The sequence below is a fragment of the Triturus cristatus genome, chromosome 5_2 (assembly GCF_964204655.1).
Source record: "Triturus cristatus chromosome 5_2, aTriCri1.1, whole genome shotgun sequence".
NCBI classification, from domain to species: Eukaryota; Metazoa; Chordata; class Amphibia; order Caudata; family Salamandridae; genus Triturus; species Triturus cristatus.
In genome coordinates this window covers 762,800,505-762,827,968 of record NC_140588.1, presented here as the reverse complement: position 1 = coordinate 762,827,968, position 27,464 = coordinate 762,800,505, and the positions used below count along the sequence as shown (strand labels likewise).

Below are 27,464 nucleotides of genomic sequence, written 5' to 3'. Positions count from 1 at the left end.
GTCAGAGATTGCATCAGGACAGAGGTCCAAAAGATGCTGGAATTGGGGGTCATTGAGTCTTCAGATAGCCCCTGGGCTAGTCCAGTAGTCCTGGTACCAGAACCTCACACCAAGGGTGGAAAAAGAGAGATGAGGTTTTGTGCGGACTATAGAGGACTTAATGCAGTCACTAGGACTGATGCCCATCCTATTCCAAGGGCAGATGAACTCAGAGATATTTTGGCCTCAGTCAAGTTCCTGAATACATTTAACCTGACTGCTGGCTACTGGCAAATCAGACTAGCTGAGGATGCCAAGCCAAAGACAGCATTTTCAATCCCCAGTGGGCATTATCAATTTATTGTGATGCCCTTTGGTCTGGAAAATGCACCTGCCACATTTCGGAGGCTGGTGAACAAAGTCGTAACAGGTCTGGAAGCCTTTAGTGGAGCATATCTAGATGATAATGCTGTCTTTAGCTCCACTTGGGAGGATCACCAAGTCCACCTCAGAACTGTTCTGGAAGCGTTACAAAAGGCTGGCCTCACCATCAAGGCCACCAAATGCCAACTAGGGCAGAGCAAGGTTGTATACTTGGGGCACCTGGTAGGTGGAGACCATGTTCACCCATTGGAGAGCAAAATCCAGACCATCATGGACTGGGTTGCTCCCACTACCCAGACTCAAGACAGAACTTTCTTGTGCCTGACTGGGTACTACAGGAGGTCTGTTAAAGGATATGGGTCCATTGTGACTTAATGATCTCACCTCCAAGAGAATGCCAAAGAAAGTTCAGTGCACAGTTAGCTGTCAAAAGGCACTTGATGACCTGAAGCAGGACATGTGCACTGCTCCCATTCTGCAAAGTCCTGACTATTCCAAAACCTTCATTGTCCAAACAGATGCATCTGAGATAGGGGTTCGAGCTGTATTGTCACAACTAAATGCAGAGGGCCAGGACCAACCAGCATCTTTTATAAGCAGAAGGTTGACCCCCAGGAAGAAACGTTAGTCAGCTATACAGAGTGAGGCTTCTGCTCTGGTTTGGGCCCTGAAGAAGTTGAAGCCATACCTGTTTGGTACTCACTTTATTGTTCAGATTGAGCATAAGCCCCTCTTATGGCTTAAACAAATCAAGGGTGAAAATCCCAAACTTTTGAGGTGGTCCTTTTCCCTACAGGGAATGGACTATTCATTGGAACATAGGCCTAGGTGTAACCATGCCAAAGCTGATGGGCTCTCCAGATATTTCCACTTTGAAAGTGAAGACTCAGCTGGGCAAGGTTAGTCTCATCTCCTAACAATTGAGGGGGGGGGGTTGTTGTGTAGGAAATTAGGATCTGCTTTAAAGGCCACCCCTACTTTTTGTTGGTGTCATTATGTTTTCAGACAAGTCTAACTGGGATCCTGCTAATCAGGACCCCAGTCTCTGTGCTTCTTCCCTGAATTGGACATGGTGAACACTTAGGTACACTCCAGATTGGCTACTGTTGTACCCTTGTAAGTTCTGTTGTGTAGTTCCTATAAAACCTATATAGGATCTGCATGTTTAGACATACACTGTACGATTGGTGTTCAGACTGTTTCTAGACACCCCTACCGGGTGTGTTGGCCTGTATACCAGCAAGTTCACAGTGCCACTAGAAATCCCTCTTATCAAGGAGAGAATAGTTCTCGGCAACTATCGAACATGACAACCCTGATCCCAGAGGATTGGGGGAAAAGTGTACTACTTTTCGCTAAGTCACTTGTGCTCACTTCATCTCAGAGAGATACACAGAATAAACTGTGTGGACGTTTCTCAATAAGCATTTATTGAACAGTCGTTATTCTAGTGCAAAATAGGTCTGCTGAAACAACCATTAGACCGAAACAGATATAAATGATTAGAAGCACTAACAGAGTAAAAGGAAGGTAGATTTCTACCATTGTGCTAAAACCATGAATACAGGCAAGTATATAAAATGCACGACCGTAAAATGCATACTCCTTCGGTGTGGTCCTAACTAGGTGTACCTAAGTGTACCTAGCATGTATGTAGGTATGCAGCCACAAATCCCTCTAGGATACAGTCAGCCCCATTACCTGAAGTGAGAGACTGTGGGTCCCCGTCTTGGTCTCGAGTTGAACACCCCACAAGGGATGTCAGACCACTGCGAGCTTTGAGTGCCTGCATGCAGGAGCCTCAGCATCTCGCGTCAGTATGTCGGCAGGGAAGTCCGTGTTCTCCTCTGCCTATCTCAGCAAGATGTGATGTTTATATACCCAAAGGTGTCCCCAGGGGTTCTACCTTGCTGTGCCATTGTCGGACTTAGGATGACTTAGGGAATGAACTTTATACATAGTTATTATGCAGGAGATGGTATTCCTAGTGAGTTTCCTAGAATCCTCATACATAATGTATGAGGCTTTTACTAGGGAAAACCCCTCATCCTGGGTGCAGTGTCATATCTAGGTAAATGGTCAGTCCCTAAGAACCGTTATGTGTGTAATGTAGGGGAGAATATAGGTGAAGGGTTAGGATGTTACCTGAGCCTCTATTGGAGTACCTATATGGAATATAACACCCACTCCTCATCCGACTGGCTGACATTTAATTCTAACGTGTTACTAGGCTTTCTAGATACGCCGAAAAGTATAAAAACAATTATTTGGTTAAAAAATAGTGTTTAAGAAATGTGAAAAACTAAATAATGCTAAAAAAAATTGTCACTCAAGCAATAGTTCTAATGTGTCCGTATATATAGTTCGAACAACTACAAGCATCCGAAAGCCATGTAGATCATAAAAAGTGTCAATTGTTTTGAAGCTCTAACTTGAGTTGTTTTAGAAAAAGGCAGAATTTCTCCCAGCACTCGACAAGCCAAATGTTTATGTGTCTTGGCTGGTAGACGCAACATTGCTGTTGCCTGCCTTCGCAGACGACGATCCCTGTAACACCTCACAGATTATGTCAATTGAGCACAGATGATCTTCTGTACTGCCTGCAGCCGATGCTGGGGCAGCCTGTGCGCCATCCAAGGTCTGGTTGTTGGTGGAGGAGCCAGTATCCATTCCAACAGGAGCAGAGACTTCCTGTGGTGGCTCTAAGAATGCCGCCATCAACATGGAAATATGCTGGGTACACTGCAGAACATGGGCCGTTATCGGGTCAAGTAAAGCATCAACGTCTGGTTGCGTAACTCATGGAAGAGTCAGACAGAGATCCAACATGCATTCTTCTCCGGAGAACAGGTAAAACACAGTCCATCGCGACTGGTCTAAATGACAGGAACCAAGAGGAGCTCAGTCCCATAGGAAAGGTGTGTCTAGATGTTGTACCATGGTATTTACTCTCCAGGAGTGCTTTTTCCATCCCCTTGGTGACTGGGACGTCCATTGCGTAGTAGAAAAATTACAATCAGGATACCTGCTATTAGTAACAGAATCTACGGAAGCCCTCCAAAAATGCTTCCGAATACGGAGTGTATAAAGTTTGGTATAACTCCGAGGAACATCTGAAAGGTGCTTAACAGTCCCGAACCTATGCTCTTAAATAGGTGGACTATACCCGTCGTATCAGATATGTTAAAGATACGATACGATTTACCATTTCTGTGAAATGGAATTGGCAGTTCATACGTATGAGTGACTGTATCTCAGCCAAGGAACTCTCTATTTGGAGATCAAAAGTTTCCCGGGCAAAGGTTAAGGGGACAGTTTTCTGTAGAAGCATGGCTTTCATTCTGCCCAGATTATCAAACTGTATAAAGGAAATATTCAACGAAGGCCATAGTGACGCTTCCCTGATTGTGTGTGTCGGTGGAAACATTACTTGCATACAGCAAGTAACCCCGGAGCTCATGGTGACTAGATATGCGATGCCCGGAAGCATCCCACAACAACCTTGATTGTTCAGCATCAAGTAACTCCCATTCGAAAGTAGCCTGAATACCAGGGTAATCACGTTTGCTGGGGTACCTCTCAAGTGACAGGATAGTTTTGCCACCGACCCATTACAGGCCCGCTGTAGCATAATATCCTGATATATGAGTTCCACTTAAAGCATTCTCGCAGTTTGTACCACTTAGAACCACTTCCAGATCCCCAATCCTGCATGTTGTTCTAGGCAATACTGAAACTGGAGAGTTGTGACCGGTGATGTTATATGGCCATGGATTAACCACTCTGTAGATGGTAATTCTGCAACAGTAAAGGGTAATTTGTCCAGTTTTTCAATATGCAGCATTGTATACTTTGCTCCCCTTTGTGCCATTGTTATCTGTTTTTGTGTTAGATTGTATGCAGAAAATAAGGACGTACTGTTAATAAAACGCTAAGGCACATAACCAGCGCGCAATGATTCCAGCATCCAGCTTAATAATATAATAGAACGTAATTGAGATAGCCTGTGCCGTAAAATGGACAAATCCTGTTCTAGTACATCAATAGCAGAAAATACAATGTTGCCTAGTGAATAAATCCTGGATGTTAACGTAGTCATACCATTGTCAGCTTCGGCCAGCGCCTTCTCAAGGTTAATTCTATCTATCTCCGCTGCGTCTTGTTGGGAGATTTTACAGATTTCATTATAGACAGCATATAAGAAACGTTGCTGACGTGGCTTTCTGGGACCTAATAAAAAATCCCATAGGTCCACATCCTCTGTTAGTAAGGATAAGTGCGTTTCACCTGGGGTAGTGTTGAGGTTTTTAGCCAATCGAGGCTTAACTTCCCAACACTGTATGATGTCACCACCCCTGGATGTTCTCTTTGCACATAGTGTGGGTCCGGCCTATGGATACTGAACCCTTCGGTGGTATCCCTGAATCTTTCTTGACATTTGTTTGTGTCTGTGGGCCACACCAACCATCCCTTCCAATCAGGGTCTGATCTATTGTACTGTAATATGCCATCTATTGTTACCCCTTCATGTCATGTTAAATTTGCCTTGGTATGTGATGGATTTGTAATCCAAGGTGTGTTCATATCCTTGTTCTTGGCTATTCCAAGACAGGAAGCCTGTTGGACAATATCATTCAGAAATATCATCTGCTGAGTGAGGCATGCTCTGAATAGCACTTCTGTTCCCTGGATTTGCCAGTCTCTAGAACTCCAGACTGATTTTAAGTCTATAGTGCCCTTCCATAAGTCGAAACCCTGTTTAGACAGTTGGGTAATAAAGGAAGCAGAATAAATCTGTTTGGTGTTGGTTAGCAGATTTTGCTGTGCAGGTGTAGGTGCAACCTTATACAATATGAGGTTGGTCAGAAGTGTTAAACGCTGAAAAATATGAAAATTTCTGTACCAAAGTCTTTGAACTACTTTTCAGTGGTGATGGGCAATGTTCCCATTGGTGATATGTGAAAACATTTCTAGTGGTACTGGATTTGTGTAAAAAATTATGTCCATAACGTTGATAACAATACATTGTGTCAAACATTTCATTGTTGGAAAATGCGGCAGATTGTTCTGAATCAGACATGTTATTTACAGTTTCAAAATCACAATCATCAGCCAATGTACTGGAGGTAATGATATAATTTAAGGACATTTTAAATAAATGAGGTATTTTTAAAAGTTCTGTCAGACCAAATATATCATAATCAACCTTGTCCCAAACTATACCATCAGGTATAGGAACAGCTGTAAGGTTCACGAAGGACAAGTCTCTTTGTTCACGATGTGATGAAATATGAGATTTTAAAATCAAGTCCGCTTTTGATGCTGAAAAGCTTTGTCAGAGATATGTTCCATTACTGAGTAAGCAGAAAACAGTTACTAGGCTTACCCAGAAAATGAAAAACAGTATACCCGTAACTATCCAAAACTGGAGCCAAAGTGATACTAGGTATGTCTTTTTCAGAAAAACGAAGCAGTCTTTGATTTGTTGTTGACGAGATATTGGGGCTGGCGTTGTTTCATGTTCACTGGGATCCAGAGAAAAGGTATTGAAGTGGATGAAATAGCCAGATTCAGTTCGATCTATTTTAGGTAGCTCAGCATGTTTAGTTGAACTTGTCGGCATCTCTTGTTGAGGCATATTGACGTAGACATCGGTGTTAGGTCGAATTGAAATTTGTCTTTCATTTTGATTTTGAATTCTGTTCCAAGAAAAACGAGTTCCATAGCATTGTTGCATAGTCCATTATTCCATATGGGAGACTCTTAAAATGTGATGTGTCTTTCCTTCTGTACTTCCTGTATGATAGCGAGAGGAGGGTGTCGGCTACCCAGGAGCCCACGAGGCCTACTATTTAGTATTGGCCACATAGTGTGGTTTGATCAGATCAATAGAGACAAATCTCTTGTCCTTTTTTCCTGCAAGAGGCGGTAGAAGTACAGTTTTTGTTCCTTTAACGGCCAGGTACAGGCTTTCTGTAGGATGGCCCAAATTATTTTTTGTCCACTATCTTCTCTCTGATCGGATCCCCAACTTTAGGGATCCAGGCAGGTCTTGCTGTGACTGACTTGACTTCCCCAGTGGTAGTCCGTTTCACTTGCACGTTGCTTTGTATTGCTCGGAATTCATTGAGATCCTGTAAAACAGCCAAACGTTTATTGATGTAAAAATGTTTTTCTTCTGCCACTGTGCTTTCACAATCGAGATCAAGTACCCACATTCTCTACCCAAATAGGACCTCATAAGGAGTGACACCCACTAGAGAACTTTTTTGCATGTTGTTAAGGGCTCGCTGTACCCCATATAAATGGTTGACCCAGCTACCACCCGAGCCTAATACCTTTGCTGTTAAAGATTGCTTTAAGTCCTGGTTTTTCCTCTCTACAACCAAATTTCTCTTGGGATGGTATGGAGAGGAGTACCGTAATGCAACACCCAAACTCCCCGTGTTGTCCTTGTAAGCCCTAAATCTAAACGCGGGGCCACAGTCAGAGTATAATGTGCCAACTGCATATGTCCCTAAAAAGGTTCGCAAATCTTTTATAACAGTTTGAGCGTCAGCAGAGTGCTGAGGCCGTAGCCATAGGAACCTCGAGCAGGAATCCACTGCAAACATGATGTACTTGTAAGCCCCATCAGACTGTAAGGGGCCGCAGTGGTCCAAATCGACACACATGAGTGGTCTGTCTGATATTAATAATGGTGTCTGCGCTGGACATGCTACGATGGGCCCTTTCATCTGCTGGCAAATGTTGCATTTTAAGACAAAATCTTTTTCTGCTTTGTTAACCGTGGCCACCAGTAGCGTTGTTTCAGTAAAGAAACTGTGTGTGCAGAACCCATAATCTCGTGTGCAGCGGGTATTAATCTTAATCTTTTATGCATGCTTGGTATTACTCTATCCCCCACTCCTTGAATCTGAGCATATGGAATGTTGTTTGCATCTAACTTGTAGGAGTACACAAGTGGAAAACCTCACGGCAATGCCTTGCAGTTTTTGCGTGATTCAATGACAGCTACCATTATCTGTTGGTCTATTCCCGTTTTTGAACAAGTGATTGCAGCTACTGAAGCAGTTCGTACTGCCACCTTTGCGACTTTATTAGCCAATGAATTCCCTTCAACGTGAACGCCATCACGTTGATGACTCAGCGTGTGTATCGTGTGAGCTTTTGGTAGTGTATTTTTCAACTCAGTTACCTGTTCCCATAGCATTTTGTGCTTAATTGTGCCTCCTTTGGAGTCCTTAAACCCATTTTGTCCCCAGTAGTGAAGGTATTCGTAGTATGACTGGACACAGTAAAAAGAATTGCACACAATCAGTGTGGGAAATTCTCGATCCGTATTTATCAATGTCACTAATAGAGTTTTTAATTCTGCCAGCTGAGCCGTGCAGTGTCCTAGAGACTGTTTTTTTGTACAGCTTGGATAGAACTTGCTGTCCTGCATATGACCTTTTACAATTGCACATGCAGCGTTGTATTGTTGTTTACTTCCAATGACCAGCTGAGCAGATCTGTCAGTGTAAATAATTTTAATTTTATTGTTTTAAACAGATTTTATTGCAATTTTCATACTGAATACATAATGTTTACCATATAATCACAATAGGTTACATAACTGAGATGGGTAGTAACATCTCCGTGGTATCACATTTAAAATAACGAATCCCTCTTTGAGTTACCCTCCACCCCCCATCTTACAAACATTCTATGTTAGCTATGGGTCAGTCAGTGCACAGTTCGATATTGATACTTTTCATAAATCAACTCTATCCCCACCCCAACTACCCCCCTGCCTCCCGTCCCTCTCACCAGGCATGCCACATACTATTGACTTCTAAGTGACGGTTTGGGTCTATTGACAGTGTAGGCATACAGGTGTATCTATTAGCATGTGTCATGATCTAAGCTGCAGCGACGGCAGGGCGCACAAACCATGTTATCTTAGGGCTCCACAGCACTCTTAGCGAAGTGGTAAGCTAACTAATCTACTGCTTCGGGTGTTGCAGTCAGGGGAGTATCGTCACCAACGTCTTCTGGGGTCTTTAGGAGCATTACTAATGCTTCCCATGCTCTTGCTACCTCAAGGGCCCTCTCGCTGCCCACTCTTTTTGCTATCTGCAGCCTAACTAGCCCATCACACTCCGCCCACTTAATTAATTACTCCTTCCATCTGCTTATGTTAGGGCCCCTCTGTGCTTTCCAATGCATGGTGATTTCTCGCTTAGCCAATAGGAGGCCCAAATCTAAAAATTTACTTGTGATCTTATTTTTGGCTGTGTCGGGGAACCAATGCAAGAGACATAGCCCTATGGTCGGGTCTAGCTCCCTGTCAGTGATCTCAGTCAGTAAAGCAACCACTTCAACCCAATAGGTATCTAAGTGCGTGAATTCCCAGAACATATTGCGAAAGTCCACATCTTCCTTGTTACAGCGCGGGCATGCTGCCATTTGAGTATTTAAGTATTTATTGATCCTCGCTGGGGTGAGGTAGGCTCTGTGTAATATGTAAAAGTGCACCAATTGAAAGCGGGCATTCCTGGAGCACTTCCATGTGTGTTCCACTAGCTCAGCCCATGGCTTTTCCGAAATCTCGTCTCCCTCATCTGCCTCCAATTTAAGTCGCAGTGCAAGTAGGGATACCTACATCTCCAGTGTCATTCGTCTATAAAGGCATGTGACCGCTCTGAAAGTGCCTGCCTCCATCAATAAATATCGACACTTCATTGATGTCTGCGGCTCAGTGAAACCCTCCTTCTAATGTTTGCGGATAGCTGCAGTGAGTGCAGAGTGTAGTAAAAAGTCTCCCCTCCTCAAGTCGTAGCGGCCCTGCAAGTCATCAAAGGGAAGCTTATTACCTTCCTCGTACAACTCTCCTATAGTAGTCAGCCGCTTTTCTCCCAACTCACCAGTCCCCTCTATGTACCCCCATGCGGCAATGCCTCGCACATAGACAAAGGGATGTCAGGCGCGTACGGTATTGCAATATTAGCCCGTTTCAGATTCCTATTCCAACATTGCCTCGCTACTTTAAGGTCCCCTGGAAGAGCCTAGGTTTGGGAAGGCAGCCTCAGGACAATTTGGGGCAATATTCGCAGTGATGGTGCCCTATCCCTCACCTTCTCCTCTCCTCGGAATCGTGCCGCAACTGCCTGCGTGAGCCATTGTAACTGGGCCGCTAAGTAATAGGTCTCGAAATCAGGGACTGCCAACCCGCCCTCCGACCGTGGTCTCATTAGCACACCCAGTGCTACCCTCCTTCTACCAGTGCCCCATAGGAATCCCATAACCATGGACTTAAGTTGGTTAAAATATTTTACCGGTATCCAGGTCGGCAGTATCCTAAAATAGTACAGCAATCTCGGCAGGGTCACCATTTTAAGTAAGGCGACTCGCCCCACGACTGATAGAGGAAGGGTCCCCCAAAAGTCAAAGTTGCCTTTCGTACCTCTTTTTGCCCTACCTATGTTACCCTCCAGTAGATCCCTGTGTGCATGGTATATTTGCGTCCCTAAGTATGGCAAACATCTATATTCCCAGTTCACTCCGGCAGTCTCTGACGAACCGGTTTTATCGCCCTTGGTCGGTAATAGGCAGGACTTTGTCCAGTTTACCCTGAGCCCTGCCACTCTGCCAAGGTCAAAGAGTAAATCCTTCGGCCCATGGAGCGCTTCTCCCGAGTTCGCCAGGAACAGGAGTAGGTCATCTGCATAAAGTGCAATATGGTGTAACTGACCTTGGAGATGGAGGCCTTGATAATGTTGCTCTGTTCTAGCCTTAGCCTCTAGTGGTTCGACAGCTAATCCGAAAATGAAAGTAGATAATGGGCAATCCTGTCTCGTTCCTCGACCGACTGCACAGGTGTCAGAAATTAACCCGCCCATTTTAACCCTTGCTGTGAAGTGGCTGTCCATTTCCATGAATTTGTCCCCAAGTCCGAATTTATGCATCACTTGAAACAAGTAGGGCTATTCAAGACTATAGAAAGCATTTTCGATGTCCACTGCGAAGATAGCTGCCTCGTCCTTTGGATAGGAATCGATCACCAGAATCTGCAGGAGTCGACGTATGTTAGTAGCTGTAATCCTGGTTGGGATAAACCCAGACTGGTCACTGTACACCAGGGTCGTTATATAAGGAAAGAGACGGGTAGCTAAAATACGGCTCAGGATCTTGTGATCTGTATTAAGCATTGACAGCGGGGGATACGCAGCTCTGTCCCAGGCCGATTTCCCAGGCTTTAGCAGTGGGATAATAACAGCCTCCCTAGTCGTTGCAGGGAGCTGTCCCATCTGTTTCGTTTCATTATAGAAAGTTACCAATTTAGGGCCAAGCTGTTCAATGTATGTCAAATAAAATTCAATTGGCAACCCATCGGTCCCTGGCGTCTTGTTTCTAGCCATGTGTGTAATACCCCCCTGACTTCTCTGAGCTCAATGTCCCGGCCCAATGTGTCCTCCTGCTCCCCATCTAACTGTGGTAGTTCCACTGCACGTATGAACCTATTCATGTCGTCCTCTGCCAGGGCCGCCTTAGGTGAGTACAAGTCCGCATAATACTCAAGGAACAGCTCGTTAATACCTTGTTGAGTACAGCAAGCCAGTCCGTGCTGGTCTCTGATCTCTAAGATCATTGTGCCCCTTCGAGCCGGGTTAGCTAGTCATGCCAAGAGGGCCCCAGATTTGTCTCTTTCAGCATAGGCCCGCGTGATATAGTTGTTATAATCAAAGCAGCGCAATCGCTCTATTTGTACTGCTACAGCCTCCTTCGCTTCCATGGAGGCGTTGGTCTGCCTCCTGAACTTCTCTCAAGAGTACTGTGTGCACTCCTACCATCTCCGAGATACAGCGACCCCCTAATGACTCCATTCCACTGAAGAAGACGCCACTGTGCCAGCGTTCTCCTGGAAATAATAAGCGATGCCGGTACCCAGCCTGTCACGAAAGACTTGTTCTTCGAGCGCTACAGGGTTGAGGCGCCTTGTAGGTATTCTGGGCCTCGAACGGGACCATTGTACCCCCAGTAGCAGGGGGTTATTGTCTGATATTGTCCTAGTTAGGTATGGACATCTGGGGTACACAGTATCACGTCCAGTCGAGCATGGAGATCATGCAGGGCAGAAAGTCGCAGGCCCCAGGGTGCTGTGCCCTCCAAGAATCAACCAACCCCCCAGCTCTCCGGCCAACTACGCCGTGCTTCTGCTACTTTGTGACTGGGTGCGTCAGGGATCGGAGGATGGGAGTGATCCAAAGCTACATCAGATATGCAAATAAAGTCCCCCCCAATCAGAACTGAGCCTGTGAGAAAGGGGGCCAATTTCCCAGAGAGCAGGGACAAGAATGTAGATTGTTCAGTATTGGGTGCGTAAATACTAGTCAAGATTATGTCCTTGGCATCTAATTTCCCAGCAACCACAACATATCTGCCATCTGGGTCAATGATTTTATGCGTGCACTGAAATGGGACTTTCGCTCGCACCCAAACCAGCACTACCCTAGCGAACCCTGAGTTATTAGTATAGAACGCATGGCCTCGCCAACGACGCTGCAGGGCCGCTCCTTCCCGTTCATGTTTGTGGGTCTCCTGCAGCAGTGCAATCTGTACTCCCCTACGGACTAAGTATGCATGTATTTTATAGCGGCGCAACATTGAATGCATTCCCCGCACATTCCATGATATACATTTTAAATCATGTTGGAACCCATTTTAGCAATTCAAGCAGTTTCCCAGTTAAATCCTCCCTAGTGACATGCCTTTTCCCAACTAACCCCTTAACTAAACAAAACCCCAAACTCCCCCTACGCAGGACAGTTACTGTAAAACTAGCACCCATCCAAACTATAGGAAAACTCACAAGATCCTCTAGTAGTTACAGAGGTACAAGGGAGCGCAGCTGTCGCAAGGTGTCTCCTGTGCTTAGAGTGCACCAGCCATAGTGGTCAGCAGGGAGCCCAGAGCCTATAACAATACCTGCGAGTGCAGCGCCCTCCTACACAACATAGGCACCTTATCTTACCACACAGATCAGATAATATCGTCCGCAGTATTAGGAGTTACCACAGGCAATTTCACGCTGCCTCTATGTGAAGAGTCAGTTTCATTGTCCGCCGTGTCTCTGGAAGAGCCAGCTACCGCTTACGAGGTCAGACACCATTCCTGTAGCAACGCCGCCAAAGCCTTCAAAGGCTCGGTCCTCTCCTTCTCCGTCTGAGATGGTAATGGTTTTTTTGGAGTCCGCCTACAAGGGCGTCGTCTCTGGTGCTTCCCGGGGCCCCCAGGCCGCCATCCGGTGGCACCAAGGGCTCTATCTCGTGGCGTCTTGCCTCTGTAGGTTTCCAGCCAATCCCACGCATCAGTGGGAGAGTCAAAGTAGTGGGTGTTCCTATCTAAGACTATATGCAGGTGAGCCGGGAACAGCAGAGAGTATTGGAGGCCCTCGTCCTACAATGCTTTCTTGATCTCTATAGGAGGACCGCTTTCTCTGCACCTCAAGTGTGTAGTCCGGGAAAAGGGAGACCTTGCTGGTGAGAATTTTGCTGAGTTGTTGTTGTATTGGGTCATCGGGGTAGTGCGTTATCGCTCCTGGGCACTGTCTTCGGGATCTTGGAATGCCCCATTCTGACATTGCCTATGCTGGCACAGTTTCTCAAGTACAAAGGCACTAGGTCTCCTCGTTTCCCAATGGCCCTGCCATTTGTCTCGGGCCGTGTCCGTCACCCTCTCTTAAGGCTCACAGCTCAGTTTAATCTCCCCCAAGGTAATTTTGCCCAAGCAAACTTCAGTCTATCCGGTCCCACAGTCTAAGGGTCCTGCGCGGGTATCTGATCCCCCACCTTGATGTCTCCCTCTGTACACGCTAGTAGGCGGTCTGGTGTGTCAGTTCTGTGGGCTATTTCCTTTTCCATTCACCCAGGATTGCCCCACAGAGCATCCAAGCACTTCCTCGGCTCACCGCCTGTCCAGCATGTGGTGGTGATTCAGCTCCACATCAGGTAAATAAAGTCCACAAAGAGCGCTCCAGCACCGACTAGGGTCTCAGAATGAAAGCGGGTATAGCCATCTATCCCGTGTGGAGGGGCCCCTTCTACTCTCCCACCTGGGGGTCCACCAGATATGCCACGCTGCGCAGACCCCGACACTCGGTGCCACTGCCAGCACACAGTGGCCTTACTGCAGTCCACTTACGTCACGTACTCACTGCAGAGCCCAGTCCCTAGAGTCTCATCAGGGGCTCAGTTACATCCGTCTATGGGCACTGGGACCGGGGACCGCCGCCCGCAGGCCCAGCCTCACTCGCAGTGTCCCCAATGCAGCCTCCAGCAGTCACGTCCAGGCCCCCCACTGTTGTCTGCTCCCCTTAAAGCTACCGTTCCAGTCTGGAGCCGGTGGGGCTTCGTTATGCTCACTGGGTGCCCAAGCCCGCTCCGGCACCGATCCACTCGTCACTGGGCCCCGCCACGTAACTCTCCAAGCCTCAATACACCTCCTGGCGCAGTCGTCGTTACCGAAAGTGTTGCCGCAGTGGGGCTCCGCCAGTTATAATGCCCCTACGTCCGCTAACGCACCTTGCCCTATCCAGCAGTTAGTGCCGCTTGGGACCACAGATGCACACACCGCAAGGTCGGTCAGCAGTCCCATGTCGCAGGCGATGGCCCTTCTCCGCTGTTTCACCTCGCCGCACATCCGTGGCGCAGCCCTTCGGTCATCTTCCCTGCTATTGCAGCCCTTCCACTCCTCCCCACTCAGGCCTCATTTCTTCAGGCACAGCTCTCACTTTGGTCACAGGGGGCCCACTCAGCGTCGCAATCCTTTCAAGGCGGGACTCAGAGATCCGTCGCCAAGTCAATTCATATGGCGAGGCGCCCAGGTCTTTCGAGTGCTCGCACAGCTGCCATGACACAGGCCGCGACCACGCACTTCTCGCAGCAGGCTGCTACGTTCAATCGAGAGTGCCGCCAAGCCTCAAACTTCGTCCTGGCGCACCCTGCAGCTCTCGTGTCCCCCAGGGACCACCAAGATCTCTTTTGACCTCAGTTGACGAGGATAAAAGTCAGGCTAGTGTGGAGCTCTCGGCTCACGTGTCCGCCATGATCCTCGGCTAAGCCACGCCCCCTCTCTGTCAGTGTAAATTATGTTTTCCTACTAATCTAGAGGCATTATTTCATTTGGGAGAGGATACTCTTGTTCGGATTGCAGAAATTCTTTTATTTTTAGGCTTGTGTCATATCTGTATTCTACATCTGTTGCCATTGTATCCATCTTGGATGTACGGTTTTAGCATTTGGAACACATGCCTTTGTAGCAGCCTCTAAGGCTGATTTCGGAGTCACAACAATTATTTGTTTGCCCTGAGCCAGTGCTCTTTCTCTCAATACGTTGTTTAGGGAAAGAATGGTTCTGAAGTGGCCTAACGGTCCATTCAGGAGTGACCCTCTGGGGGGCACTAACAATTGAGAGTGGGAAATTAATTCTTGAAAGGAAGCAATATGTAATATACAGAGGGATCGTTGGGTCAAGTATATACAGGTATTTATTAAAAAACAGTAGTATTTAGGTGCTCACATAATAAGTGACAAAAAGCGTGGTGTGAAAAGTGAAGGTGAAATTAAAATAAAACATCGCATTGACAACAGTAGTGCGAACTCCTTAGAAAAGTTATACAAAGTAAAAGGAGTTCAGTTCAGTTCAGTTTTTGAGGTTGGAGCAGCACACTCTTTTCTAAAAAGTTAGCTGCCAGGCACTTGAAAGTTCATATCCCAAAAATAGGACATCGAGGTGGGCTACTTTGGATTTTTAATAGTTACATTTGTAGCCCTTAGAGGCAGATCCCACAATTGTCGTGCTCACCCTGGTCAAGTGTTCCTGCAAGTCATCATCTGCCAGATAATTATCATCTACATAGGACAATGCCTCCTCATCCAAATTCTGAAGTAACTGAGTTACCCTAACGGAGACCAACCCAGGGCTATTCTTATACCCTGGGGGGAGTCGAAAAAATTGTTCTGAAACCCTAGCGCTGAGAATGCTGTCAAATATCTGCTTTCTGGCTCTATATTTTGACAGAAAAATCCATTTGAGCTATTTAGTGTTTTGTATTTTTTCCGCACAATGGTATTCATCAATGCGGCACTGTGTGCGTTCTGTACTGTAAATGTTTTAGTGCATGTGTTCAGATGTCTGTAGTCTAAAACTGGACAGTATGAATTATCTGGCTTTATTTTGGGAAACAAAGGATTATTCATTAAAGAGATGTAAGTTTCAATCATCCCCTGGTATTCAAGTTGATCCAAGTTCTCCCTGACCTGTTTTTTAGCTTCTTGTTTTTTTGGGTACTGTATTTGTGGAGTAGGAGTAGTTTTTACTGGCATAACATGGTGAGGTGACTCTTCATCCCACCCAACATGGTTGCGATATAATGCTGGAGCAAGGGCTTTCGCCCACTCCCGCGTATATGTGTGTTTTAAGTATATGTGAACGAGGTCAGAAAAGCTGGTAAAATTACAGTTTCTCTCTTTGGGCAATTCATAACAATTTCAGGAGGCCAATCTCTTTCAGCTAAAAGGACGCCATATCCAGAAGTCAGGTTCTTCCAAAAAAGACCTTTGATTTTCCTGGGCTTGTCCCCTTCCATTTGGAGTGTTATTTCATGTAACCTTTGTGGGACGCTCCCCCCACGTATCAGGTGTCTCCACCATTATATATTCATTCAGCTCCAGTCACCAGTAATTCCATCAGGTTATGACGAGCTATTGTTACTTGTGCTGCACTGTCTAGCATCGATAGAGCCCATTCCCCGTTCAATAGTTGAGTCCTCAGAATTCTGGGCATGTCTGATCTTAAGACCTGGTACTTTCTTCTTTTTAAATTGAGGTTTTGATTTTGATTTTTCTTCTTTCTTTGAAGTGTAGTCCAGAGCTCGTTGTCTGCCTCTGCACTCTGTATGCTCTTCTTATCCGTGTTCTGACCGTGCTTCTCTCACAGAGTTTTTTGATGAACCCTGAAAGGAACAAGAGGAACTTGTATCAGTGCCCTGATATCTGTGAGGTTTTTTAATGTTATCTTCATTCCTAAGGTTGTACCTCCTTTCGAAGGGCTCCTGTTGAGGAGACCTACCTCTGGATTGAGATCTATTTTCTTTATTATTTTGTTGTTTGTTGTTATACCATTTCTTCTTTGAAGAAGCAGGTGTTTGTTTGGTGTTATCCTTTTCGGTACAACCCATCAGTTGAGGTTTTACTGCTCTGGCTCCTAAACTATCTCTACCTAATTCTGCATAGGTGTCTTCAATAATTTGGGGTAATTCATGTTCCTGTTGTAAAGGAGTGAAATTCCTCAGGCGTTGGCGTATTGCCAACGCTGCTGCCTCCCTGTTAATATTTGCTAATATTATAGCTGATACCTGGGCAAAATTACCTAGTAATTTCATCCTGAAGTTCAGAGCAGGTTCTGCTCCATACTCGTTCTGTATTTGTCTTAATACATCTGGTGTTACTGCTAATGAAGGGATACCATAGGTCCTGGTATATATGGCAGCGAAAACTGTACCCCAAGTGGTACAATCCTCTATCTGGGGAGTTATCCCCATGGGCAAGCAGATTGTTAGCATTCTGTGTTTTTCTTGTGGGCAAGTGTGTGGAAATACTGCCTCTAGCTGTGTTATTTTTTTGAGCTATCCAGAATGGCATTTGTTCACGTTTAGTGGGCATCTTACCCATGACTGCGTGTAGCGTTTGTGGTGTTTTTTTAATTGTGGATGTTTGAAATGGTCCTGTTGGTACAGCTGTGGCTGGCTGCAGTGTTAGTGTTCTCATTACAAACTATGTCATGTTTCTGTAAAGTCTTATTAGTTCTTTATGAAATGTATGTAAGTTTCCTACTGGCATTGTGTCAATGTCAGAATATAGTGTATAGGCCGCTAATACTGGTCATGTTGCTCCGACTCTTCCAAGCGGACCGAGTCTTACTTTATCTCTTGTATGGGGAAGTGCGCCTTTAAACCAGTTTATATGCTTCGGGTAGGTGAGCGTAACTTCACTGTCCTCATACGGACAATATTCGTTCAGTATGTCATCTTTCATATATTAATGGAATGTTTGTTCGTGCATCTGCTTATGGGAATTTAACCCATGAATAGAACACCTCTGTTCTATATAATTCGTGTGCCCTAATCACAAAGGTTACTGGCCCACCCCTAGCTGAAATACCAAACGCTGCTAGTTTTAGGGTGCTTTTCTAACATTTTCAGAAATTTGTATTTCATCTCCTTCTACTTGGTCTTGGACCGAGAGATGCAGTGCACGCACAGTGTCATCTAGCTCAGTCATTGTTTTCAGTATGAAGTGTTTCCCAAGGGAACTGAGATAAGGTTTTATGCGCAATAAGAACAATGTGTCCTTAAAGCTTGATTAACCCACAGCCAATACATAGGATTTGCCTACTCAGCTGTGGCTGTTTTTTGTTCCCTCCCACTCCAGGCCTCTCTGTGGAAATGTGAGTAGGGGTCTCTGAGAATAGCACGACTGAACTACTCAGATTTGACTGTTAAATAAGTACCATACCAACGTTGTTGGTGCCATGTCGTGTTGTTCCTATAAAACCTATATAGGATCTGCACGTTTAGACAACATACACTGTAGGATTGGTGTCCAGACTGTTTCTAGACACCCTACTGGGTATATTGGCCTGTATACCAGCCAGCTCACAGTGCCACTAGATACCCCTCTTTTTAAGGGGAGAATAGTTCTTGGCAACTATCGAACATGACAACCCTGATCCCTCAGGATCGTGAAAACAGTGTACTACTTTTCACTCAGTCACTCATGCTCACTTCATTTTAGAGACATACACAGAATAAACTGTGTGGACATTTCTCAATAAGCATTTATTGAACAGTCACCCTTCTAGTGTAACATAGGTGTGCTGAAACAACCATTATACAGAAACAGATATAAATGATTAGAAGCACTGACAGAGTAAAAGGATGGTAGATTTCTACCATTGTGCTAAAACCATGAATACAGGCAAGTATATAAAATACATGACAGTAAAATGCGTACTCCTACGGTGCGGACCTAACTAGATGTACCTAAGTGTACCTAGAATGTATGTAGGTGTTCAGCCAACAATCCCTCTAGGATAAAGTCAACCCAATTACCTGAAGTGAGAGACTGTGGGACCCCGTCTTGGTCTCGAGTTGGACACCCCGCAAGGGATGTCTGACCACTGCGAGCTGGAGTATCTGCATGCAGGAGCCTCAGCATCTCGCGTCAGTGTGTCAGCAGGGAAGCCCTTGTTCTCCTCTGCCTATCTCAGCAAGATGTGATGTTTATATACCCAAAGGTGTCCCCAGGGGTTCTACCTTGCTGTGCCATTGTCAGACTTAGGATGACATAGGGAATGAACTTTATACATAGTTATTATGCAGGAGATGGGAGTCCTGCTGAGTTTCCAAGAATCCTCATGCATAATGTATGAGGCTTTTACTAGAGAAAACCCAGCGTCCTGTGTGCTGGGTCGTATCTAAGTAAAAGGTCAGTTCCCGAGAACCGTTATGTGTGTAATGTAGGGGAGAATATAGGTGAAGGGTGAAGACCTGAGCCTATATTGGGGTACCTATATGGAATATAACAGTCCCTGGCATATGGTACTAAGGTACCCAGGGCATAAGGACACCAGGTACCCCCCATGGGCTGGAGCATGTATTACACCACCCATGATCGACCACTCAGATTGTGACTACAGCCCTGCCATGGCAACCTGTGTAAGCTGGTGCTAGCACCATTTACGACAGATATAGGTTTCCCTATATCTGAGGTATGAGAACCTGGCTTAGTATATGGTGCTCACTTATGTAAGTGTAGCACCCAGAACTAATCCAGACAACCGTTATGGTGATTTTAGTGGTCTTAGACAACCTTAGAAAGTTCTCTAAGTGGTAGCCGTGAGGCTTAGTCCAGAAGGAGTGTAAAACATCTTGTTTTACTAGTACCTGATCTTGTAGTGTAGGTTAAGTGAAAAAGAACCACACAGTGTAGTCATTAAAATAGGTATTTATTATAAACACTCACTAACACATTGCAATATCTCCTACTTGGAGATATAACCACAATACACAAAATACTAAAATAGTTAAAAAAATACTAAAATAGTGGAATGCGCACCATGATCTAAGCTGAGACTGGACTCAAAAGACGTAGAAGAGCCGGGGACCGAAGGAATTACCCAAGTTAAGTACCCAAGAAACCCACTGAGGCCTTGTGCTGGGTGAGAACACGACTGCATGCTCAATACAAGTAAATGGGTAAGTTGTGGTTGCAGTTTTTAAGATGGCAGGCCCTTCCCAGAGGACTCTGAAGAAACCCCTAAGGAAGATGGAAGGTTGGAGAGTCACACCAGCTGTGGATTCCCCAGGAACCAGGATACCTACACCAGTGAAGCCAGGTGTATAGGTGCGAAGTGACGTCGGAATCAGCCGTAGACCACAATGAAGGACTTCAATGAAGATGCCGCTGGTGAAGAAGGGGAAAGAGTCGGGTGGAACTCAAAAGTGGATTCAAGATGAGAGGTTCCTGTAAGCAGAGGGTACAGAGTCTATGCCACTCAGAAGTGACAAGGAGGAAGGTAAGACGAATGTCCACCAATGTCGGAGATGCAGGAGAGTTGACGGTGCCCTTGAAGTTGCAGCTCTGTGGACCAGGCGGCGCTGTGGAAGACCGTGAGCTGTTCGCGGGCTGTCCCACGTTGGATGTCGAGGGCCAGGGGGTCAGTGTCTGTTAGGAGCACCAACAAGCCTTGGCCATACCAACAAACTTAGTAGACGAAAAAGGTGCAGTGTTGAGACAAGCAAGGTCCAAGTGACTCACCACGAGCAGGTAAGTCAGAGTAGGCCTGAGCAAACTGGGAGCCCACTGGAGCCAAGGAAGACCCTTGAGAGTACCCACAGGCTGGAGGCACAGCAGTCTCAAGAGGACCTCGAGCAGCTCACCAATGATGAAGGCCCACGGTGCAGCAGATGCGGTGAGGACAAAGATCTTGGTAACAGGAGATGCTTGAGGCTGGAGCTTCTCGGAGCCCGAAGATCTCTTGTGAAGAGAGTCAACAAGCCTTAGCAGAGGCAAGTCGATGCGGTGTACACGGGATCTGAACGAGACCATTAGTTATAGATTCCTTGGTTTAATTGCGAAATAAGGTTCAGGAGTTCTCCTCCTGAGTGTAATTGCCTTATATCCTGTATTTGGAGGAAGTAACTCTCGAGGTATTGAACCTTTTATACCTCAGTTAACCCCTTCCCCGCTCATGACGGAACCGTTCTGTCATGAGCCACGGTTGCCGTGTGCTCATGACGGAACGGTTCCGTCATGACAATCCTGTTGGCGGCCGCTCCGCCTGCGCGGCGCTGTTTCCCCGCCTGTGCGGGGCGACAACGCAAATGGGCGGAGTCATGACGGAACCGTTCCGTCATGAGCACAGCTCAACTGTGGCTCATGACGGAGCGGCTCCGTCATGAGCACAGGCCCACCGCGCTGCCCCCCTGCCCCCCCCCAGCGCTGCAGCGGAATGTCCGCGGCAGCGAAGGGGTTAATGATCAGTAAGGAGTATGTGAATACCTCCTCCTCCATTTCTCAGTTTATTGAATAAAGAAATGCATCATGATTTCTGGTTGTGATTTTGAGTATGTTAATTTTGCTGTCCAGTAATCACTGCAAAGTAAAGCACAGTAAGGAACTCTCAAACATCCGATATGTGTTTCGCCCTTACATGGTCATCCGGACCAGGGCTTCCTCAAGGCTTTCATACAAATAAGTGTCAATTCTTGTAGTTCCAATTAGCAATAAATATTTGGTGTAAATCAAAAATCGATCAGATTTGATGATCCAAAGCCTGCGTGTCGGTAGGTGGTGTCGGTCAACTCCTCATTCGTCGTCGGTGTATAATTAGACGCTGCCCCTGTGCACTGACATTAGTTCTTTCTTCTTCCGTGCCCAAAACGGAGAGAGCGTGCACAGGATGTCCAGCCGTTGGCCCGGTTTCAAGCCTTATGACCCCTGTCACAAGTTGATGTTGGTCACCGATCCGCATCTCGTGTGTCTTTGGTGCTTGGAGCACAACCACGATCCGAAGTCGTTCTCCTACTGCCGGGCCCTGAAGCCAAAGTCTTTGCATGAGCGGTCCCGAAAGCATTTGGAGGCCCGGCAGTCTGCTCCACACCCCTCCAGGTCCTGGTCGAGGGGAAGGTTGTGGGACCGGTCGCGGAGCTAACACCACTCGTCATCGAAGTCTTCACACTCCTCAGGCAAATCAAAGCACAAGATAAAGGCAAATAATCATAGTCACTCTTCGCCTTCTCCCCATTTGTCAGCCGACGCAACGTGGGACCCGGAGCGACTCCACTCTCTAGCTCCTTCCTAAGGCCCGCTGGGACGGCTCCGCGCTTCCCTCCCTTTCCCAGAGCTTGAGCGTCCCCTGCTCAGCGTAGTCAATTTTTACGAAATGCTGCACAGCAACTTTGGGCAGCCCGACTCCGCAGGAGTGCCTTCGGGCCCCACGGTCGCGTCAAGGGGCCCTAAGCTTTCGATGTCTGGCGCTACAGGGCCCCCATGGATCGGTGCCGGTCGACTTGTATAGTACCTTCCCCGGCGCCCATTCCGGTAACGACGCACTGACGCCGGTTGTGACCCCAGCCTCAACCTCGATGTGGAAACGGCGTCGGACCGACGTCGATCGATGTCAGTACCATCGCTGGAAGGTACTTTTGACAGCCAGAGGAGGGTGAGGAGGACTGGGAGTCATCTATTGACCCATAAGCAGATCAACTCGAGGAACCAGACTGGAGAGAGGAGTTGGGTGAGGCCAGTGGTCTGAATACCTCCCTAAACCTTGGTATGCTTTCTCCCCCTACCGTGGCTACGGAGGAGGAAGCTTCCTATGCTGTGGTGTTGCTTAGGTCGGCTGAACCCTTGGGCTTCGAGCTTCCTACGGTGGCTGTCAGGACTAACCTCCTGACTGAGTTGCTTCAGCCGGTAGCAGCATCCTCGAAGCCCCTGGTGCATTTTAATGAAGCCCTTACCGACATCCCTCTGGGCACTTGGTCCAAGCACAGCACAGGGGCTCCTGTGGACATAATGATTGCCCGATGCCACTGCCCAGCCCCGGGCGACCCACTTTTCCTCTTCCAACACCCTACCCCTGAGAGCTTGGTGGTCGAAGCCTCATCCTCAAAATGCACATTTCCTACTGCTCCCCCAAATAGGGAATCCAAGAAGCTGGATCATCTTGGGAAGAAGATGTTTTCTTCCGCCAGCTTAGGACTGCGGTCGGTGAACACTGCATGTCTCTTGGGCCTATTATACACACACGGTGTGGGATATGGTCACGCAAGTGCTGCCACAGTGCCCGGAGGAGGCCCAGGCTGTGCTCACCACGCTGTTGCTGAGTGTCGAGACACAGCAAAGTTCACCATCCACTGTGGGCTGGATACCGCTGACTCGCTGGGTAGAACGGTTTCCACGTCGGTAGCCCTGAGGCGCTATGCCTGGCTGAGAACGTCTGGCTACTCTGGGGATGTCCAATCTACCCTTATGGACATGCCCTTTGATGGCCGTCGGCTGTTTGGTGACCAGGCGGACAACGCGTTTGAGCGTTTCAAGGACTCCAGGGCTACGCCCTGATCCTTGAGCCTCGCAGCCACTTCTCGCCCCATGCAGTCTGCCTTTTGCCCCTTTTGTGGCTATGGAAGGGGTGCCCCACCACGTTCCACCCAAAGCCACAGTGCTGCACAAGCTACCCAGCCTCTGCGTGGCCAGGGACGTGGGACCCAGCGGCATGTGTCTTGGGGCCAGTGGGCGGGAGAGTTAACCAATGCCCCCTCTTCAGCAGCCTCCAAACCTTCCTAGCCTGACCTTCCAGGGCCACCAGTTGCTAGCGGGCTTCAGGATCCGCCATCACCTCCCCCTCTGGCACATCATTAAGTCGGACAGTTGGGTTTTGCAGATAGTCCAAAGTGGCTACTCCCTCCCCTTCAAGACTACCCTTCCCTCCATGCGACCTACACTCCATTGTATGTCAGAGGATCATTTGGCAGGAAGTTAGGGCTCTCTCGGCCAAGGGAGCTATCGAAAGCGTCCCTGTGCAGGAAGTAGGTAGTGGTTGCTACTCCCACTACTTCTTGGTGCCCAAGAAGGACAAAGGCCTGCGTCCTATCTTAGACCTCAGGGACGTCAACCGCTTCCTCCGGAAGGAGATGTTCAAGATGTTAACCTTTACTCAGGTCTTGTGTGCCCTCGACCCTGCAGACTGGATGGTTGCGTTAGACCTGCAGGACGCTTATTTTCACACCCCCATCTTGCCTGCCCACCGGTGTTACCTACGGTTCATGGTTGGCCAAGAACATTTTCTGTTTACCGCGCTCCCCTTTGGCCTTACCAGCGCCCCTTGGGTGTTCACGAAAGTGATCGCAACTCATCTGCACAGATCAGGGGTTCCAGTCCTCCCATATCTCAACGACTGGCTGTTGAAGGTGGGCTCGCCCCAGGCTGTCGTCTCCTATCTCCAGACTCCGGGTGACCTCCTGAATTCGCTGGGGTTCACTATCAATGTACCAAAGCCGCTCCTGATTCCCTTTCAGAAGCTACTTTTCATGTGAGCAGTTCTGGACACAGCGCAGTTTCGGGTCTATCTTACCGAGCAGCGAGTCCGGTATATTCTGGCTGTAATAACGATGTTTCAGCCTCTGTCCAGGATTTTGGTGAGAATGACCCTGAGGCTGCTGGGCCTCATGGCCTCCTGCATCCTGTTGGTGGTTAATGCCAGATGACATACGGGCCCTGCAGTGGGACCTGACGTTCCATTGGGCGCGGCATCAGGGGAATCTTTCCGATGTTGTCCAGATCTTGGAGGGGACTGCAAGTCAGTTGCAGAGGTGGCTCACGAACCAGGATTGGGTCACCGGCAGATCCCTTCCCTAACCAGAGTTCAAAGTAGTGACGGATGCGTCACTTCTGGGATGGGGCGGCCACTTCTGGTCTCTGGCGGAGTCTGGGCTCCACATCAACCTTCTGGAGCTCCGGACGATTCGTTTTGCACTGAGGGCATTCCTTCCCTCTGTCAAAGGAAGAGCAGTGCAGGTGTTCACGGATAAACCAACGCCATGTGGTACTGCAACAAACAGGGTGGGGTGGGGTCGTGGACCGTATGTCAAGAGGCTATCTGCCTTTGGACATGGCTGGAAAATCATGGCATATCCCTGGTGGTTCAACACCTGGCAGGCCTAAACACCAGGGTGGACAAACTCAGCGCCGGCAAATGGCGTCATCACTCGGAGGTGGTGCAAGGTCTCTTTCAGCAGTGGGGAGAGCCTTGGTTAGATCTATTTGCCACCGAAGAGAACGTGCAGCGTCAGCAGTTCTGCGCGTTGGAGTTTCCAAGGTGGAACTCACTCCGCGACGCCTTTTGTGGCAAGTGGAATTGCGGTCTGCTGTACGCCTTTCTGCCTGTACCACTTCGACCCAGAGTGCTGAAGAAGATCAAGCATGATCGGGCCCAAGTAATTCTTGTGGCTCCGGGCTGGGCACGAAGAGTCTGGTACCCCGAGCTCTTGAGCATGGCCATCAATCCTCCGATCAGACTGCCTCTTCGGAAGTATCATCTTTCGCAACAGCAGAGGACGGGCCTCCACCAGAACCTGTCCAGTCTCCACCTCCTTGGGTAGAGATTGAGCAGCAACAGTTGACAGCTTTCAACCTACCTCCCGAAGTCTGGATTGTCCCCTTGGCACCCTCCACTAAAATGATATACGCCTGTAGATGGAACAAATTTGTGGCATGGTGCGCAGCAAAGGCTGTGGATCCCCTTTCTGCCCCTCTTTCAGAGGTTCTCCTCTTCATTCTTTCTTTGGCCCAGCAGGGCTCTGCTCTGGGCACTCTTAAAGGCTATCTTTCTGCCATTTCGGCCTTCCTACACCTTCCTTATCAGCCTTCTCTTTTCAAGTCCCCTATTGACATATTTCCGAAGGGCATTACTCATCTCTTTCCTCCTCCTCCTTTCGTAACCCCAGCGGGACTTGAATATTGTCCCCACTTATCTTATGTGTTCTCCCTTTGAGCCACTACATAATTGTCCTCTTCGTCTCCTTACTTTGAAGATTGCTTTCTTGCTTGCCATCACCTCTGCTCGCAGGGTGAGTGAGCTCCAAGCGATATCATCCAGACCTCCCTTTCTTGCAGTCCATCCGGAGAATGTAGTCCTCCGTACTAGGCCCTCTTTTCTGCGCAAAGTGGTTACCTCTTTCCACATAGGTCAGAGCATCACATTTGCCCACCTTCTTTCCACCTTCGCACCCTTCCAAAGAGGAGGAGAGACTCCACTGTCTGGACCCAAAATGTGCCCTGTCTTTCTGCCTTGACTGCACTAAAGACTTCCCGGTGGACGATCAACTCTTTGTGGGTTATATGGGTGTCAAGAAAGGTCGGGCAGTTCACAAACATACCGTCTCTTGATGGGTCGTCCTATGCATTAGGATCTATTATTCCTTGGCTAAAAAGGAACCTCCAGTAGGACTGCGAGCCCACTCTACAAGGGCAACCACAGCTACTACTGATCTGGAGTTCCGCTGGTTGACATCTGCCAGGCAGCAACATGGGCATCCCTGCACACGTTTACTAAGCATTGCTGCCTGGACAGCCAAGTCCGGAGAGATGGCTTTTGCGGCTGTTCTGTTCTCTAGGACGTCATAGTGTGAACTTAGTTCACAGACCCACCTCCGGGGTTGGTATTGCTGGGGTATCTATTCGAAGGCAAGGAATATATTACTGAAGGTCTCTTTCAGATGAACAAGTTACTTACCTTTGGTAACGATGTATCTGTAAGAGACATGCATTAGTTATAGATTCCTTACCACCCCACCCATCCTCCCTGTTCCGCAAACTGACTAATATGGATAGGGACTCCCTTACAGGGCCCTAGTTTTGTGCACCGGTGGTCAGTGTCTTGCATGGCTCTGCGTCATGTCACAACTAACGTCAGCGTGCAGAGGCAGCGTCTATGTAGAAACTGCGACGTCATCCTGGCGACCACGACACAGGCGACGAACGTGGAGACGAATGACGCCACCTACCGACTGCAGGAGTACTGCTACGAAAAACTTTCTCCGGGTCCATTATGATGCCTGGAGGTAATTCTGAGGTAAGGAATCTATAACTAATGAATGTATCTTACAGAAACATTGTTACAGAAGGTAAGTAACTTGTTCTTCTGTTCCAGAGTGTAGTGTAGTCCTATTAGTACTCTGTCATGCAGGACCTACCCTGTTTACGGATAACATATACTGTGGGTCTTGTGGCAGACTGACTCCGTGCACCCCCGCCGCATATGTTAGCCTATGGTTTGCATTAGCTAGCTCGCAGTGCCACTAGAATCTCCTGCTATCAGAGAGATTCGTTTTTGGCAACTTCAGAACACAATAACCTCCGACTCGTGGATACAATATACAAATTTTCACCCAGTCACTCGTGCATGCATGTTTTGCTCTTAGAGAGATACAGAGAAGAAACAGTTGAGCGTTTTTACAAAAATAATTTATTGTACTCTAGTTCTTCTCATGTAGAATAAGTGCGCTGTTACAGCTTTAACACAGTAGCAGAGATATAGAACCAGCAGGACAGTGAATAAAAAGGAATAGTATTGTTCTACCATTTTGCAACAATCAAGAACATATACATTCATATGAAATGCATTTTTAAAAATAAAGTGCGTACTCCTAAGATGCCTGATGCCTGACTAGATGTACCTGAGTGTACCTAACATGTAAGTAGGTGTGAAAGAGCTACTGAGCCTATAAGCCTAATAGTCTAGAATCTAAGAGCCAAGAATCCAGCTAGGATTGAGTTGCACCCCTATACCTGAATAGTGAGAATGTGGGACTTCGTCCTAGACTTGAACTGGACACCCCACAAGGTATAGTTAGGCCACTGTCAGCTGGAGTGATGTCATGCCGGAGCTGCAGCATCTCTGGTCAGTGTGTCGGCCTTGAAGACTCGGGTCCCTCCTGCCTTCTGATAGCAAGAGGTGCTGTATTAATACAGTCTATGTATGTGTGTTACCCATTG

At 47.4% G+C, this 27,464-nt stretch overlaps 1 protein-coding gene across 1 annotated transcript in view; it reads left to right on the top strand.

Moving 5' to 3' along the window:
- LOC146829238 (sodium- and chloride-dependent neutral and basic amino acid transporter B(0+)-like) overlaps window positions 1-27,464 on the top strand; it is a 1,256,359-nt gene that overhangs the window by 1,096,740 nt on the left and 132,155 nt on the right. The gene's annotated exons all lie outside the window — the stretch shown is intronic.